We start from the raw sequence: 16,849 nt of genomic DNA, 5'->3' as shown, positions 1-16,849 counted from the left end.
GCAACATCATGCACTGGCCATGTAGAAAATATTGGTTTATTGAGTTATACAGATCTTCCAAATATTGACATATTTTATTATTCAATATCAACAATTACATTGTTAACTGTAATTTACAATCTCATCAGCTAAGCTGTTAAATACTGAGAAAGTGTCAAGGTCAAAATCTGAAAACTCAAATTTTATCATTAACATCAGATACTGTCAGATGTTTCCCTTGAAGTGACAGGATCACTCTGTTCAGTTAAAAAAAAAAAAAACAAACTCTCAAATACACAAATCTGAATATCCAAAGTCTATCTCTCAGCTGTTATTTCAAGTAAAAATTGTGATCCATTAAAAAAGTTACTAATCCAGCTCACAGCTCAATCACTCACTCAAGTGCTTTTACTTTAGACAACCACCATACTTTGAAATGTAGCAGAGATGCTTTCCCATTTAGTCAAACAAAGCATTTTTTAAAAGGAGTCAAAATTGAGAGTTAATAAACTTAATAATTATCACTGTGTTATCGAGGACATTCTTCAGTAAAACTGGCAAACTTTTTTACTTTTTTTTTTTTTTTTACTGCAAATGGACAGTGTTGCGTTTTCAGTGACTACCGGAGCAGTTTGGTGCCACCGCCTTGACTCACCATCGCTTTCGCACCCACCAGGAAAAATGGCAACAGACTAAAAAAGCCAAACATAATCTAACCCACCAGGAAAAATGTCAACAGACTAAAAAAGCCAAACATAATCTAACCCACCAGGAAAAATGTCAGCAGGCTAAAAAAGCCAAACATAATCTAAGTACTATGAAAATAGTTTTGACCCCGCAAATACCCTGCAAATGTCTTGAGAAGAACTGCACTTGCCCCTCCAGTGCTCCACGGAACACACTTTGAGAACCACTGCACTACACCTACCCAGGCTTCATTAAGGGCATCACTGGTTTTCCAGTATGAAAAATAACAGAGAGTAAATTTCAGAATACTATATAGTTACATCCCATGTTTTACAATAATTCACTGTACCCATCCTAATTTTTTGAGTCGTATTTAAGAGGAATTAATATGGGTGCCTCTCAACTAATTCACCTGTAGTAAACAATAATAGTACATACAAATAAAAACAGGAACAGGATATGGAAAAAACAAAGAGAAAAGTAAGTCTTTGATTTTGTAAATATTCAAGAAATCTTATACTGGCACCTTGTTTATTTGGGGAAAATGTGCTGGTAGTTCTCACATGTTACAGGCATTATTTTACATGTATGCATGTGAATGAGTCTAAATATAGTGACATAGAGGAAAGACCACATAAAGACAGAAGGAGAAGACAGTCACCTACAAGCCAAGGAGAGAGGCCTCAGAAGAAACCAACCCAGCTGACACCTTGATCTTGGGCTTCTAGCCTCCAAGATTGTGAGAAAATAAATTTCTGTTGTTTAAGCCACACAGTTTGTGCTACTTGTTACAGCAGCCTGAACAAAATACCATAGTGTCCTTCCGATTAGTTAAAGCAAGGTAACTAGGTGAAGCAGACTAGATAGACATTTTATCACCCCTGAGCGTCTTCACTCAATAAGCCCGCTTAAGGAAGGGTGCTTAGAAATCAATGGGACTTCAAACTTCAAGTTTTCCCGGTTCCAAACTTCAGCTGCAACTTTTCTAACACGGAAGCTTCTCTGGGAAAGTGAGCAAGTCCCATACATATTATTTCTTCTGTTCCCCCCAAAACTCTGTTCTGTTCACTCATAAAAGGCGATTCAACCAGAACTATGGTGGCTTTCTGTCGCCCCTTGTTTCTCTCCTCTCTTCTGTGTCTCTACATCACTTCTACTTAATGAACCAGTGAGAAAGGTCTGAACATGCCCTCACAGAGCTCACTTTCCATTAGGGGAAACACACAAAATATCAATAACAACAACACTGATGTCGACAATAATAATATGTCAGGTTCTTACATTCTATGAATAAAAATAAATTAGACACAGGATAGAATCCTGGCAAGCCATGGTTGCTTCATTTAGAGTGGCTTCTCTGAAGAGGGGAGAGTTGAGTCCAATCTGAGTGGAAATAAAGGAACGAGACAAGCAGATATCTGGGAGGATACATTCCAAGCAGCAGAAAGAGGAAATGCAAAGGCCCTGAAACTGGATTTGTGGAAGAAGTGCCGTGTGTCCAGAGTGTACAAGGAGGAGAGGGAAAAGAGAATAGATCAGAGACACTGGGAGTTGGCTTTGGACGTTATCCTGAGGAGCATCTGACTAACTCAGAAGATAGGAAACCATGAGGTAGAGGAGTGGTCTGACCTACCATTTTAATAGCCCCGTTTTGGCTGCTGTTTAGAGAACTGGCTGGAGCTGGAGCTGGAAACTGGCTAAAAGACTTGCCATGATCCAGGCAAGAAAATCGACAGTGGCTTTCTCTAATTCTCCCACTTGCCTGGTAAAGAGTCACCTTGGGTCCTTTTGAAAACACTCATTCCTGATAGCCTTCCTTTAAAAATTCCGATTCAGTAGGCTTGGAGTGGAACTCAGAGATTCATAAATTTAATAAGTGCCAGGAGCGATTCTTCTCACAGGCAAATTTGGGAAGCACAGATTCAGGGCGAGCGGGGATGAAGGAGGCAAGAAAAAGAGAGCAGATTCTGGGAAGATGCTTTCAAGATGAGATGGACATGAGTAGGTGCTGGGTGTAGGACTAGAAACAAAGCCAAGGTCAAGTCCAACAATTGGGACCAAATACAGAGCAGGGCACCGAGAATGGGTTTTCTCCTGATGGAGGAAATATTGGGGGACCCCCCCCCAACAAGGACAGTCCAGCTAAAAGTCTTACGTAGGGTTTGCCAAGGCAACTTTGCAACTCCCTGGACACAGTCATTTGTATGGGTTCCTTCTCCACCACCCCCATCACACCCACCCTTGCTGATGAGCCCTGCTAGGAGCCTGGGGAAGTGGGAAAGCCTGAGATGCTTGTCCGAGGGGGCAGAAATCACAAGTTCAATCACTTACAAGAACGACTATACAATCTTTAAGTAAAGCAAAAAGTATCCAATTAAGAGATGTTTATTAGGAACATTTTTACCAGTTTCCTTTAAACTGTTGAATCTCCTTTTTGACTGTGAATCAGTACACGTTTAAACAATAATTAGTAGAAGTGGCTTCACAGTTTACCTTAGGGTAACCTTCTTTATGTAACAAAGCCTGAGTGAACAAACTGAGAGCGGTTACACAAATAATTCTTCTTCTCATAAGGAAATGTCTAAAATTCTTCTTCTAACCCCAAAGAAAGAAATCTTAAATTTGATACGATTTAAATAGCAGATTTTGTGAAGTGATTCATGTTTTTCTAGTGAAGAAAAGTAAACTTCTCCACTATAACTTTGGTGTGTCTCCTTTACAGAAAGGCATTTGTTTCTTGTTTTGTTCTCATGTGTCTTTCTGTACAAAAGCCAATGCATCTTTTTTTTTTTTACCATCAAGAGCTGACTTTCTGAATGTAAGTCACATTGAATGGTATCTTTCAACTTTATACTAGAAAGTTTTCTGTTTTCCTTAACTTACAGAAAATAAGGAAGAAAAAGAAACCATTCCATTTGCCAGAAGTCAGGATCAAATTTCAGATGGCTTTTTGCACTCCGCAATAAGCAAATGCCAAATTTAAGCCAAAGAATCTTCTGACAATGCTCAGTGATATTAGGTTTTTAAGGGATCATAGTTTCGTGTTACAGACATCCAAGTGTACACTGATCACAGGAATAGCTCAAGACGGGTAAACAACAATTTATCCCCAGAAGCAGTTTTTTCTTCCACTGTGTTGGCGATCTCTTCAGGATTGTTTAGCAAATGCTATAAGCTGTAATTAGTGTCACAGTGGACACCATCGATGGGTGGAATCCGGGAATCCAGAATTTACTAAACACTGTCATCCTGCATCAACAGGTCCTAATATTTGATGGACAGTAAAAACATACAAAAATGGTGAAAAGGATGCAGCTTCTAACAAAAGCAGAACTATCCTTTCTAACATCACTCCCTTTCCACTTTCACGGGCATTTGTTCCTTATCAAGATGCACGAAGTAATAAAACCATACACAGGCCATATCAGATCTGCCTTCCAGGAGCATTTATCTTTTCCTTCGTTCAACAAATGTTTTGCACCTTCTACATACTAGGTAATTTCCTCAACATTGAGGACCCAGTGGTAAACCAGAGACAAATTCATCAATACCCTTACAGAGCTTACATGCTGGTGGGAAGATGGAAAACAGACAAATAAAAATGACCAAATAATATAATGTCAGATGGTGACAGGTGCTATGACAAAAATAAAGCAGGGTCCTCGAACAACAAAAGAATGTTAGTGAAAAATTGGTGAAATCTGAGTGAGACCTGCAATTTAGTAAGGGATACAACAATGTCAATTGGTCTGTTTGTGATTACTGTACCGGGGCTATGTAATGTGTTAATATTAAGGAAAGAAGGGTAAGGGGTAGAAGGGAACCCTTTGCGTTGTCTTCACAACTTTTCTCTAAATCTAAAATTAGTTCAAAATTAAAAGTTTAAGCAAAAATAAAGCAAGAGAGGAGAGTAGTTACCAGGGCCCAGAGGGAACAATTTTCTATAGAATGGCCAGAGACCACTTCTTTGAGGAGGTAACATTGGAATAGGCTTCTCTCCACGAAGACTGAGGAGAGAGGTCCTCCAGACAGAGGGAACAGCAAGGGCAAAGCCCCCAAGGTAGGATGAGCTTCATAGCTGTAAGAAAGAGAAGGAAGGCCGGTGTGGGTGGAGTCAAGAGAACAAATAGGAAATTGACCACAAACGAGGCAGAGAATCAGGTGTGGCCAGATTACGCCAGACGACATAGGTCCTCAGTGCTGGGAAACCACTGGAAGTTTTCAAGAGAATCATGTGATCTGATTTAAATATTTCAAATATTTTAAGTCAAGTGGAGACAGAATGGAGGAGGACAAGAGCAGAAACCAGGAGATTTGATGGGAGACAACTATAAAACCCCACACGTTACTGGGAGAGTCTCTGGAAATACAGGACCCAGGACAGAAATGGTGAATTCTCAGGATCAGTTCTGAAAGTAGAGCCAGTAGGATTTACGGATTAACTGGATGTTGGGTCTGAGCAAAAAGCAGGAGGTGAGTATGACTCCTAGATGTTTGGCCTGACTTTCATTGTATGACTGCTTTCAAAGCACAATCTGACATGTGCTTTCAAAGCACAATCTGACATGTGAGCGCAGTTTGTATTGGATATTCCAGAACGTCTTAGAGAATAAAGATCACAACGTATTGATCTGGCCATAAATATGTGTTTCTCTTTTCATCCTGGGGCATCAATGCCATCAAGTTACATGGATTACAAACTTCATTACATCAGAAAACTTGTGTCGCTCACAAGTTGGCCTTCCCAATGGACAATCTGATTTCCACCTCTCTCCTACCTTGAAGCAGGACTTGTACATCCTCATATTCACCATAAAGAATCCATTCCTAGGGACTTCCCTGGTGGCGCAGTGGTTGAGAATCTGCCTGCCAATGCAGGGGACACGGGTTCGAGCCCTGGTCTGGGAAGATCCCACATGCCGCGGAGCAGCTGGGCCCGTGAACCACAACTACTGAGCCTGTGCGTCTGGAGCCTGTGCTCCGCAACAAGAGAGGCTGCGATAGTGAGAGGCCCGCGCATCGCGATGAAGAGTGGCCCCCACTCGCCGCAACTAGAGAAAGCCCTCGCACAGAAACGAAGACCCAACACAGCCAAAGATAAATAAATTAATTAATTAATTTTAAAAAAAAAGAATCCATTCTTACCACACATTACCAAGTAATATAGAGTCGAATTACTATTTTAAAGGAAAAGTAGAGAGGAAGGTTCAGGCCATACATTGTTAACTTAGCAAAAGCTCCCTGTATCGTTGCAAAATAGGTGTTCCTCTCCAAGGCTGCTCCATCCTGTAGCTGAATATCTATTTTCTCCTCTCTTTCCCCTATAAAGTATTCTCTCTCTTCCATTTTTCCAAAAGAAGAAAATTAGTTCTGGCCCTTAATGGGCCTATTCCACTGGAAGAAGCAAACATCCTGCAGGGAACTGGGCCATGTATTTTGGAAGACAGTTGGGGCAGCTATTGTTACTTGAGGTTGCTAGTTGAAAACCTCACTCAGGTGTCCCTTCCTACGGCACAGAATATACTTCCTTAGGGAAGTTCTAATAAACAGAGTTTTGTTCAGGTCATTATAGTCACAATATGGTGACCAGAAAATCTGCTGGGACATAAAGGCAGGTGGAACATCACGGCACAAAGGAAAGAGTCACGGTTTATACAAGGGTACTACAGGAGCATTCACATCTCGTGACTTTGGGGAATAACTGTATCCTAGGAGAGATTTTTCCTCTATTAGTTCATCCTTATTTTCCATGTTGCTGGTAGCCTGTTGGGTACTGTGGTGTATACTGTGTTTCTTACACACGTACTCTTGATACATTTTACAAACTGAATAAGATGTGCACCCAGGAAGGAAGGGTTTCTCATCCTAAGGGTGACAACAGGAATTGCAAAGTGAGCTTTGGCAGCTTGGAAATGCGTGAGCTACCTTGAGTGACAAAGGAGGCTGGACTCGACAGCGAAAGGAGCACCAGGCAGGGAGTCCCAGCAACTCAGCTTCTACATCAACCCAATGGAGGTAATACCAACCACAGCTACCACTGTCACCACAGGCCAGACTCTGCTATGCACTTCACGTGGACTGCCTTGTTTAATCCTCTCAATAATTCTGTGAGACAGAGGTTATCTGTAGGAATACTATTATAGTCCTTGAATTATGTGAGGGAAGAGAGGCTTAGAGAACGTATGTGGGTCATCGGGTAGGGATGTGAGAAGGGCAGGGATGATTTTAATGAAAGAAACAAAGAACAAGTATAAACAAGCTTCCATTTCTTATGGGACTATGGTAGTGCTGGTAACCAAAGTAGGAAGATAGAGATACAGATACAGACACAGATAAAGGTACAGACAGAGATAGAGGTAGAGATACAGATAGAGACAGAGATACAGATACAGATACAGATATAGCCATAATCTGTCCCATAAAGGTGAAGCTATTGAGCCTGTAGGGCTTTGTCACTGGTATACAATCACATGGCGGCTATCAAATTTTGGGCAGAGGACAAAGAAGGTATCACTAGGTTTCCTGTAATATAAAAACAGAAAAAGAGAAAAGAGTGCAATCTGAAAACTCCATGAAGAGACAGGACAAGAGCTGTGTCTGCTGCTAAAAGAAACCAGTTGGACATGCTTTGGATCCTGGAAAAGGAAGACACTAAGTCAGCCTGAGTCACATAAAGCAAGCCACTAGTGACGCCTGAAAAAGAAAAAGATGTCTGGGTTGAAAAGCACAGCGTTGACCATGCAACCAGCGAGTTGAGTGTAGAAGATGTGGGTTTTACAATTAGAGGCCGCACTTCAAATCACAGCTCTGCTACTAACTTGCCTTGGGCAAGGTCTTTAACTAATCTTAGCTGTGGATTTCCAACTGTGAAATGATCATAATAGTTCTACCTATTTCTTAGGATTGTTACGATGAACAGGAAAAGATTTAGGGACTGCACCTGCAGAGTACCTAGAACATTCTAGATGTTCAGTAAATGAAAGTATCCTTCTGCTTCACGCTTCACTCTTTACCAAACACACCTGTATAACTCCTCATCCCGAGTTTACAGCAAATGTTCAGAGAGCAAAGCATGCCATAGGCCAAAAGTGACAACACTGCAGGGACCCGAGGACAGAAGGCCAGAGAAAGTACACACCTCACGGACTCTAGCAGATCCATTCTTCCCTCCCAGCTGCCAGCATTGCCACAGACTCCGGATCACGTAACTCGCACTGCAGAGAGTCTGTCTGCCTTGACACCCTCATTGCAATATACTTCTAGTGTTTGTGGGCTTTTATTTTTCCTAGCTGTCTCTTTTCTACTTTACCCAATTAAGAATGCAAGAAAACTATGGTTCCTAGTTCGTCCAAGAATATATTTCCTGGGAAATACTGGTTTTCCAGATGTGGAGTTGAGCAAGAAAAAAAAAAATGTGATAAAATCCCCCTAAATAATCAGCAATTATAATATTATCTTTCTGTGAACTTAAGGGTTGTCTCAGATAGATGGATTTCACATTAAAAAATGGAATTTCGTATGCAAATCCTGACTTAATAGTCTTCCTTCTAATTAAAAGTACAAATTCCAAATATAAGAGCTGATATGACATCAAATTAAAGCAGCTCATTTAGGCAGCTCATGGCCTCATCCTCTTTCTCCAAAAATATATTTACCTTAGGCCTCCTCCAAAAAAAATCATTGTCATTTACAAAAATAATGAATGAAGTTTGGAGTTGATCCAATTATCTGAATAATTTGGACTTGAATCACATGTGATTCCCATGAAATAGAGGTATGCAATCCACAGCCCACACAAGCGAGGGCTTTCCACTCCCTCAATTCGCATCATTTTTGCTCTTCTCGTCCTCCCCATGTTTCCTTCCCCTAATCCTACTTTTTGGGCCAAAGATTATAAATAAAAATTAGTGTATAATAATGTGAATAATCTCAGGAGTCTATTTATGTAAATGAACATGTGTGAGAGCTTTCGGCTTTTGGCTACACCGAGAAGGAGAAATGGCAGAGGGCACGGGAGAAAAGGTGGCTATTTTGGGAAAGGGTGTTTTTGAGCTTGAGGCACACAAAGCGCTCCATGAGACCCGCGCAGAAACGTGACACAGGAAGGTGTGGAGGGGACACCAGCCACCTCTCCGCAGCTTTATTTTTTCTGACAAGTCACCAAAGCTGAGGGAATGCCGGAGGAGCAGGATTGGTGTCACCAAGAGGAAAGTTATGACAGAGGAAGAAAAGACGCGAGCACGGTTATTCTGCGATGGTAGCTGGGGCTGCAGCCCACCGTCTCCTCCCCTCTGGTGGCAGGCCCACAGGGTGTTTGCCTTGCAGGGAGTCCACGCCCCTACTCTGAGCCCTTGTGCTTCTGGCGGAGCTAAGACCAGCCCTCAGCTCCCAAAGGGAAACACAACCAGGCTAAGGCAATCGTGCCTTCTGCATCCCAGGCCACCAGTGCAGATGTGAGCCCCACTTCAGACCAACCAGAGCCATGGCAGCTCAGCTGGGGGATGCCATTTGAATTTCTGGAGAAAAAGACGTTCCTTTCAATAGTTCTCTGAGGACCGTGTTGAGCGTGTGGCCACAAGGGCTTGACGATGGACACATCTAGAGAAACGGGACACAGGAAATGGGTCTTACTGACATCTTTGGAGCCTCATTCAAGTGATGCAATAAGCTAGTCCTAGCCCTGTACATATACTGCCTTTTGGTTTAAGTTAATTTGAGTTGAGCTTTCTATCACCGATAAGGGAAAGAGACAATATTCCCAGAAACCCCAGGATGAGACCAGTTTAAACCATTCGTTCTCAGCAACCTGACAACGAGTGGCCATGTACCTCTACGGTTACAGTGAGAACAGGCAGCTCCTCCAGAGGTCTGTACTGGAACGAGTGGGAGCTGCTATTAGGGACTCTGCAGAGCCTACAAGTAGGATGTCCTGGAAAATGAAAAATCCTTAAAAGGAAATATAAAAGCACCAGAGACCAATTCTGACTGACTCAGAGTTTTCCCTGGAGCCAGCTGACTGTGATATTTTAATTCAAATTTTGCCAGAAGAAATCATCACAAACAACGCATACGTCCTCGGTATCCAACTGGGGCTACGCGGCATTGTAAGACCTGGCCACGTCTGTTCTACAGGCTTAAAATCCAAATGAATCAAATAACTGGATCAACTACCTACTTTAGCTGAACACCACTGAACTTGAAAAATTAAAGGAATTAAGTACAGAAAAACTGGATGTACTAACCTTTGAGATGCCCTAACAGGAACAGTATTAATTGCTGAAGGGGATCATTGAGAACAAAGGCATAATGGAAGAAGTTTAAAGATTAAAACTCCCAAAACGTCAAGGGTATAGGCTTTACACTTGTGGATTTGAACCTGAGGTAAGCAATTCGAGGTAGTATCTTGGTATCAAAATAGAAAGTGAAATGACAATAAAATATAAATCTCATCATTTCTGGTGCTTTGAATACATAGCCCTCATAGAACCACTGGAAGTTAGAACACAGAATGTTAAAAAAAAAAAAAAAAAAAAAAAAAAGCCTCCGAGTGGGAACAAATGTCCTGTTACGAGAAACACAAAATAAAGGCATGTGGTAGATCACCTCCAAGATGGCTGTCGTGAATTGCTCCCTTCCTCTCTATGCATACCAAACCCCATCAAGGCTATTCCTTCCTTCCCCTCACATCTAGCCTGGCTTTAGTGACTTGGTTGACCAGTAGAATAAGGTAGAAGAACATCCCAGGACTTCTGAAGCCAGGTCCTAAGAAGTCTCTCCGTTTCCACCCGGGCCTCTCGGTACTACGTCCTTTGGAAAGTTCCTTCTGGGGGCATCCAGGCGCTACACAAGACATCTGACTCTGGAGCCACCACACTGTGAGGAAACGCAAGGGAGCATGTGGAAAAGTCATATGAAGAAAGAGAGAGAGGGGAATCCCCTGGCAGCCCAGTGGTTAGGACTCCACGCTTCCCCTGCCAAGGGCCCGGGTTCAACCCCTGGTCAGGGAAGTAGGGTCCTGCAATCTGTGCAGTGCAGCCAAAGAAAGAAAGAAAGGAAGGAAGGAAGAGGAGAGAAAGAGAGAGAAGGGAAGAGAAAGGAGGAGAGGGGAGGGGAGGGAAAGGAAATATATCCTTGTCTGGCCCTATTCTACCCACCCCAATCCACACTGCAGACAGGTGAAGGAAGAAGGCCCCTTGGACATTCCATCCCAGCAAAGGTGTTATAGAGACAAACTAAGGAAGTGAACCCAACCAGCAACTCACACCAATGCCCCAGCCTCGCCATCCCACCCAACTCAAGCCACCTGAGGCCTCAGTCATCGTGGAACGTAGATCAGCAACCCCAGCTCTGCCCTGTTTGAATTCCTGACCTGCACCATGGGCAGGATAAAAGGATTGCTGTTTTGTGTCACTAAGTGCTAAAGTAGTTTGTCATGCAGGAATAGGTAGCCAGAACAGCCACAATCATCTGAAGTCAATATTTTTGGTCTGGATTAGTACTTTCAAAACGAATAACTCACTATCTCTAAAATCTGCATCAGCAAGCAGAATATTCGTATGTTGCACAGAAGCAAAGTCAAAGCTGAGATACCAAGTCTTTTTAATTGCCGTACTGTGCTTTGTTAAAGCAGGAGAGCAAGTAAACCAAATTTCACAGATCATTTTAAGGAACAAAGAAATGGAAGCGATACTTATGAACCTGAGTTCTGAGACCTAATCATGAAACATTAAAGACCATTAAAATCATGCAATCAGCAACTCATTTAAGAAACGAAAGGCTCTCACGATCTGTTTTAGTTAATTTGTCCAACTTAACACATGAGATAAAGCAGTTCTGCCAACACAGTCTGTGTTTCTGATTTTCTAAACTTACCCTACACCTCTGACCTTTATGATTAAAGTCTAATTAAAAATATGGTTATTTTTAAAAGGTAGAGATGGAGTAATTGTCTCATCTATTAAAGTTATGACTAATTGTTAACCTTCTTAACTTGCTGATTCACTGCCATGCCTTTCATTTCAACCTTTTTCAAAGCAAGGTCCAAAAAAATTCAGATTGCAAAACAAACTCTGCTGAAAAAAATATGCAATTCACTTTCACTGCATGATCAAAACAATTGGAAAGACTTTTACAAATTTACAAGTCTAATCTTCCAGAATTGTGAATTAACTGAGACTTTGATTCAATTACCCAACTTTTCAATTTAATCAATTAACCAAAAATTTTATTTAACAACTACTATGTGTCTATCCTTACATTGGGTGCTATGAAGGAACACAAAAGTATTATATGGCATTGCTCACACTCAAGATCTTGAAATCTAGTTGGGAAAATAAAACTTGTGAATACGGACAAATTCAATGATAAGAGAGATCTGCTTGCTTTCAGGAATATAACGCACCCATAAATAGAAGAGGAAAATCATATATGCAGATAACAATCTTCTAATCCACTGAATGCCATGAGAATTTTCCCCCTGTTCTATCTGGATACTATCTAACCTTCCCTGCAAGGCTTACAAGAATCCTGAACTAGTGTGAAACAAGTGCCTCTCTGCTGTTACCCTGGATTATAGAGTTGCCCATGTGAGAAACAGCCAGCACAGAATTTGCAACGTTTCAGACCTTCTTCTTGGCCTTTGATTTGGGGCTCAGAGGTGGATCCGCCATGTTCTCTGTCCATGGTCCTCAGTATAAATTTCATGTCTGTTCTCAACAGTCATTAGGACCTCTGGTCTATCTGGTTTCATCTCTTCAAGAGGATGACTCAGTATCTCTTTGATGTGGCTCCCAGGGGGTCTCCAAAGTTAATCATGTGTGGGCCACATAACTGCATTCTAAGCTAGAGCATCACAGATATGCTGTGCAAATCTGGCAAAACACTTCACAGCCATCCTCATATAAAGCATTGGCAAATGCAACTTTACTGCTTAATTTCACTTATTAAGATATAGAAAGCATTTAGGAAGGGCTAAGTATATTTGAATCACGTTGGCTTCAGAAAAAATTAGGAAAGTCTGTGTATTATCTCCTCCAATAATGTCTTCTTTTTTTTAAGTGTGACTGCTTCCAGAAAAGTCATAAGCAGAAGGTCAAAAAAGAACAGATAAAATGGTATTGCTTTGATGCTCTTCAAAATACCATCTGCCTTGTGTCCACCCCCTTGGTTCAGGGACCTCACACACAGCCCCCAATGTACTGACGTATGTCCTAGAACGGCCAGAACTCTGCTGAACCCCACCATCTTCCCTCTCTCTCTCTACACACACGCACACACATGCACACACACACACACGCACACACACGCGCACACGCACACACACACACGCGCACACGCACACACACACGCACACACGCGCACACGCACACACACACACACTCGTTCTACCACTGAATTAATTTTTTTCTTTTGAAATACCTCACCTCAGATTCTCACCATTACCTCAGATTCTTCTAATAGGAGATAGACACCTTAGGAATGTCAAAATCTTTACTGAATTTTTTTTATTTTTAATGCAACTCATTATAACATATTTCAGGATTAAATGTTCCAAAGCCAGGACAATGGAGAAAGAGGGAGGAAGAAAGAGGGACGGAAGGAAGGAAAGGAAGGAAGGAAGGGAGGGAGGGAGGGAGAGAGGGAGGGAAGGAAAGGAAAGGAAAGGAAGAAAGAAAGAAAGGAAGGAGAGAGGGAGGGAAAGAAAGAAAGAAAGGAAGGAAGGAAGAAATAAAGGAAGGAAAGAAGGAAGGAAGGAAGGAGAAAAAGAAAGAAAGAAAAGGTCACCAACCCTTCAACAGCATCTGTAAACTTATAGAGAATCAGAGAATTTACATTTTTCTCATCTGCCTAATCTAAAATTTTCAATGTGGATTTTAGGTTTGTGAAAGAAAGCTTATTTTTGAGGCAAGACCCCCCAAACTTATCCATGTAAGCCTCTCAAGCAGACACTTTGTACCATGAAAGTATTTTATTTGAAGCACAGGATCTGATTCTTTGATTTGACTTGAGCTACTGCCACTTGCTTTTCCTCATCTCCTTCTCTCCCACTCTCTCGCTAAAACAAACACTGACTGTCCGATCCTTCATGATTCCTGTGGGAGCATTCACTGACCGGGACCATCTCTCATCCCACTCATTTTCCAAGTTTAGCTGTTTCTCTGCACCCTTTGGAGTAAGATTTGAGTTAAGAAAAGTGGTCTAAGTCATCAAGCATCCTCTATTGCTTCTTTAAGGGTTATTTCAAGATGTCCTGGGTACCTCACCCCGGTTAGGCTATGATATGTGAGACATTTTCCCCTTCAAATCTAAACTAATAGAGAGTTTTTTTAAAAAAAAAAAGAATGGGTCAACATTCCAGAGAGGCTCTTGTTTTTCCCCAACAGGTCTGCCCATCCCTACAAGTTGCATTTTTGTAAGAAGAGTCCCCAAGTGAGTCACGGCAACAGAAGAAACAGAGTTTCTCAATGTGACACAGGAAGAATTTTTTTATTTAAATTTGCATGTTGTTTATATTTTCAAACAGGAACTGGAAGAAAAGGGTTTCGCTCTCACTGAGCCTCTCCAGTCATGAAGTCTTTTTAAGCGTTGCCGTTCGTTCGTTCCCCCAGCAGTGAGTGTTTGGATGGCAACTATGACTCAACTTCCCTTTGCTTTCATCTCACTTACGCTTTCATCCATCTTCCCCCACTTGCCAGGAGGAGAGTCTTTGCCAGCGTTGATTCCAAACTTCAATTCTAACTACAGCTCTCCACCGATCCCTCCCCCCATCTTGGAAAGCCCAAGTTTCCACCCTTCCAAAGTTCTTCATAACCCTGCCCCATTCTCTGTTCCTCCCCTTGCATGTCACCACCTCACGTAACCTTCTCTGTGTCCTTCCTCTCCTCTTTCCTAGAAAAATATTTCTCTAAAATGCCTCATTCTCCTCCCCTTCAGTATTTGGCCTCCAGGTCTATAAATAACTACTGTGCATTTCACCTAGACTCCTTCTCAGAGGAGTGCATTTGCCTTCAATTACTACGTTTTTACACATGGTTTGTCACGATTTGCCTAGTGCACAACACACTGCCTGGGACCGATAGTCCTCCCATGATTCTTGATTTAATAAATGAATAAATCATGTTGGTCCTCGTTGCTGCCAGTTGTATTAACAATCTCCTTCCTTGGGTTAAGTATAATGAGAGCCCTGATTGTGCGTTCTGGTTTGGTCCTGCTGCCAAGATCAATGCATGATGAACACATCTGACATCTTATTGAGAGGCATGGCTGTGTAATAGCCCAGGAAAGCCAGGAAAGGAGTTCTAGCCAGGCAGGTGTCCATGGGTGGGAGAGAGAAGGAAGGTGGTGGATAGAGAAGCAAGAGGACAGAAGGAAAGCAGCTTGGTGGGAAAATGACTAAATCCAAAATTATCATAACATTCAGTCTCATTTTAGCGAAGTGATCTGTACCCAGCTTGCAAGATGAAGCCGAAGATACTGTAACATAGAGGAAGCCCTATGTGGCAGCAGGCGTAGAAGCCCTATCGATGGAACGGAGGAACTGCAGTGGGGGAAGTACAGCTTGAGGGAAATTCCAGGTCATCCGAAATGGAAAATGGAATAAGGAAGCCTTGCAGGTTATGCTGGAGTGGTGGAATTGGACCTGACATTTATTTAAATACTTCTTGGGTCAGGATTAGTCAGGGAAATCAAGTGAAACTGGCTCTCTAGATAAGAAGATAAGTCAGTCCACCTTTGAAACTAAGAAACCCAGAGGGAGGAAAAATGAGAGAGAGACTGAAAGTAACTTCAAAAAATGGGTCGTTTTATTCCTTGGGCTTCAATTTCTTAATCTATAAAATGGAGAATGCAGTGTTTGCCCTTTGGCCCAGTTGGATTGTTTTGAGTCTTACATAAGAAGGAGGTGAAGAGCCACTAAAACCCAAAAGATAAATTATTATTGTTGCTATTATTTTCTGTTTGGGATTGAAAGTTTCCATTAGCTCAGTCTAGAAGTTAACGCACTACTAAACAGTATCTTTGAAAACTGAAAAGGAAGTAAGACACCATACATAACATACAACATACCAATAAGCAAGCAAAAAAAAAATTACATGCACCTTTCAACACTTTATTATAAAATAGGCTTTGGGGGAGATGATTTTGCCCAACTGGGGGCTAATGTGAGTGTTCTGAGCATGTCTAAGGTAAACAGCTAGGCTAAGCTACGATGTTAAAAAAAGTCCGGAAAAGGATGATCAGGTTCACGCAGCTACTGTGTGGAGACAGAGTTAACATGTTTAACACTTTTGCTGCATCCACAGAAGGGCCACAGTTGCCATTAAAAATAATATCTCGGGCTTCCCTGGTGGCGCAGTGGTTGTGAGTCTACCTGCCAATGCAGGGGACACGGGTTCGAGCCCTGGTCTGGGGGGATCCCACATGCCGCGGAGCAACTAGGCCCGTGAGCCACAACTACTGAGCCTGCGCGTCTGGAGCCTGTGCTCCGCAACAAGAGAGGCCGCGATAGTGAGAGGCCCGCGCACCGCGATGAAGAGTGGCCCCCGCTCGCCGCAACTGGAGAAAGCCCTCGCACAGAAACGAAGACCCAACACAGCCAAAAATGATAAATACATAAATAAATAAAACTGACGTTAGAAAGAATAAAGCTTGATTGTTAAAAAATAATAATAATAAAAATGTCTCCCATGTACCAGGCAGAGCGCTAGGAGCCGCACCTCTCAATTTCTTTCAATCCTCACAAAAGCCCCAGCGTGTAGGTATTATTACATATGCTCCTCAAGGGGAGAGGTGAATCAGCCTGCCCAGAGCCATGCTGACCATCTGGCTGCAGGACTGCCTGATTTCAGCGACACTGCTGTTCCCACGAATCCGGTCCTTTTCAACGCTTTGTTATTTTAACAGAACACTTCCCCCCCCCCGCCCCCCACTAAACGCTACTCAGAAATCCAGTAGGAAGCAGTGGAGCTGTTTTTCTGAAACAGGGGTGAGCGGGGCGCCGGGGGGGGGCGGAGATTCCAGCTCCTTGCTTCTTCCCCATACACTCCTCACCCCCAGAGACACTTCCAAGGCTCCCTCGGCATTCCTGGAACACAGTCGGGAAGTTTCTATGTCACTGTGCCTCCCTGCCCACTTTTTAATGCCCATCGAAAACACAAGGGCCAGCCAACTGAAAGGAGGAGGGAAA

General features: G+C 42.4%; 2 long non-coding RNA genes across 2 annotated transcripts in view; both read right to left on the bottom strand.

Annotated features, from left to right (window-relative positions):
- LOC309650938 overlaps positions 1–16,849 on the bottom strand; it is a 176,184-nt gene that overhangs the window by 111,797 nt on the left and 47,538 nt on the right. The window lies entirely within an intron of this gene.
- Positions 5,217–16,541, bottom strand: LOC309650940. The gene is made up of 3 exons (XR_014257840.1): positions 13,019–16,541; positions 5,815–12,924; positions 5,217–5,500 (listed from the first exon to the last, which is right to left on the bottom strand). It is a non-coding gene; the product is annotated as an uncharacterized lncRNA (long non-coding RNA).

This window comes from Balaenoptera physalus (assembly GCF_965194825.1).
Source record: "Balaenoptera physalus genome assembly, chromosome: 20".
Taxonomy (NCBI): domain Eukaryota; kingdom Metazoa; phylum Chordata; class Mammalia; order Artiodactyla; family Balaenopteridae; genus Balaenoptera; species Balaenoptera physalus.
The sequence above is the reverse complement of the archived record's forward strand: the minus strand, read 5'-3'. Positions and strand labels throughout refer to the sequence as shown.